The sequence below is a fragment of the Gavialis gangeticus genome, unplaced genomic scaffold, assembly GCF_001723915.1.
Source record: "Gavialis gangeticus isolate Ggan-Ray unplaced genomic scaffold, GavGan_comp1, whole genome shotgun sequence".
Classification (NCBI taxonomy): domain Eukaryota; kingdom Metazoa; phylum Chordata; order Crocodylia; family Gavialidae; genus Gavialis; species Gavialis gangeticus.
The window spans coordinates 87,356,940-87,359,146 of NW_017729022.1; the positions used below are offsets into that span (position 1 = coordinate 87,356,940).

Below are 2,207 nucleotides of genomic sequence, written 5' to 3' on the forward strand. Positions count from 1 at the left end.
GATGTAAAAAGTAAATATGTTTACTGTGTCCCTTTTCCTTTCAGTATATTTCCTTTTTTAAGCTCCATTTGTGTTCAACAAGACAGCCTCTTTCTCTAAGATTAACATTTCTTATGATTGTTCCTGACAGAGGATTTACTTTCAGAGGCCCTGCTAAGGATAACCAAAAAAGGGCATGTAGCAAGACAGTTTTGGCAGCTTGCATGAATTTTCGGAGCTTTTTAGGTCTTGGTTTTCTGATGAGTGGCTTCCTGAGCATGCCTAGGGAATGACAGGCATCTCTGCAGGCAGGCTGAACCCACCTTGGCTTAAGCATAGTCATTGGCTGTTTATTAGAATAAATTGAGGACAATGCATACCACTGGCTGCCAATTGTAAACATAAGGGATATGTATTCACTTAGCATTGACTTTTGGGAGGGGCCAAGGAAAGTCTGTAGTTTTATTGAATAGGGCTGTGTGTTAGGCAGTTTGTGTGCCTTTCTTGCTGTGCTCCTGCCTAAGCAGCCAGTAATTCATTTCCTTCCTACTAGTTGAAAACTTTTCAGCTGCAGAGGTAAGGGATTAAGATACATTTTTTTTTGTAGTGATCTGATGTGATCTGACTGCATTTGTATTCTAGATGGAGATTAAATGGCATGTTAAATCTAAAGAGCAGTGAAAAATCTGCTTGAGTGCCTGCTACTTTTTTCCCCTTGCCTTTTCCTCTTCTCTGTGAACCAATGAGTGAGAGTTGATTTTCGATTTCATTCTTAAAGGAGGTGCATGATTCCCATAGATTGACCCCTGGACAAAATGAGAAGGCTCTTGTGCAGGGTTATCTCATTGTTTGGAAGGGGAAAAGGGGAAGAAGCCCAGTGGGCCACCATTTGTCAGAACCAAGCAGTGTGGGATCCTAGGGAAGGCTTGCCCAGGGAACAGTAAGCTATTCATGTTTTTTTTTTTTCAATGTGCATTTGAAGGAGTGATTGAAATAAAAGATTTTGTATATTAACTGACTGCCTTGCTTTTTATTTTGCAACCTAAGCTCTGAGCTATTAGTGGGGGCACGCAACTTGATAAAGTGGGGGCAGGCAATGAAGAAGGTGCAACTGATATGGATCTAGCGAAGCTTTGGTTAATGTAACTGATCTGATATTTGCTGAAACATGTCTGTCATGGCAGTCTTTCATAAAAGTATTGTTGACAGTAGACTGCATCCGTATTTGTTTTCCGATGGCAGCGTACTGCCATGATGTATCTTACGAAGCTGTCTTTCCAGTTAAAAAGGGGGAAAGTGCTCATGGGTGGTACTGGAGCTTTTCATGTATCAGTATGTGTATGTCAGGCAGACTGCTATTCCAGAAAGAGAGGGAGCAGATTTTTATTACAAGTTCCTTTGACATGCTCAGACAGTTCTAAAGTGCTGGGCAAGCCTGATGCTAATGGTAGTGATATTTTCTTCATAGGCAATGATGATAGACTAGGACCAAGGGAGAGATTAAATGTAGAATGGTGCTAGGGGGAAGAGAGACTGACAGACTATATAACCCCTGAACAAATGCACAGATCTGCTAGAAGTGATTACTCTCATACGCACATTTAGTTTATTTTTTTTGCAAGGATGGATGAGATTGTTTAAAAAAATTACTTTTACAACATTTCTTTTTTGAATTTGTGATCTTTTTCTGACTATGTATTTGGGAAAGTTTCTTTTCCTTCCTTTCCTCTCCCTGGTAGAAGACCGGAAAGAGCTGGAAGAAACAGGGGTGTTGCCCAAGGTGCATATTTATTGGAGTTGGTCTCTTTCAAATACCCTACTTCAAATTAATTTACTAGTATAATAAGTTAAATACATCTGAGATCAGCACCTTTTTGTTTTTCAAATTAATTAAATATATTCACAGGCTGGTGTGTACTTACTTGTGTTTTACATATAATTCACTTGTGTGACAGTATTTGTCATTTTTGAACTGGGAAATATGTCAGGATCCTGAAATTTCAGTCCTTTTTGTATGACCAAAATGTTTTTTTCTTGATGAAAATTGCAAATTGTGCGTGATCAATTCAAGGAAGTGATAAAATCACTTGCCGAATGGAAGTGGTCTTTATAAAGGCAGACCAGAGCTATTTTGAATGAGGGAAGTTATGGGTCTCTCTTTTTTTAGGTGGCTGTCTAATGAAGGTGGTCGTTTATTCAATAAAACCTGTATATGAAACTAATGTCTG

The 2,207-nt window shown here is 39.0% G+C and overlaps 1 protein-coding gene across 5 annotated transcripts in view; it reads left to right on the top strand.

Annotated features, from left to right (window-relative positions):
• The first annotated feature begins 319 nt into the window (after window positions 1-319).
• The window catches only part of CALD1 (caldesmon 1), a 369,831-nt gene continuing 367,943 nt past the window's right edge, over window positions 320-2,207 (top strand). For 2 of the 5 annotated variants that reach the window (XM_019515575.1, XM_019515574.1), the window contains exon 1: window positions 320-555. The gene's annotated coding sequence lies outside the window, so the exon portion shown is untranslated. The remainder of the gene's footprint in view (window positions 556-2,207) is intronic. The other 3 variants (XM_019515577.1, XM_019515580.1, XM_019515581.1) reach the window with 3 other exon arrangements.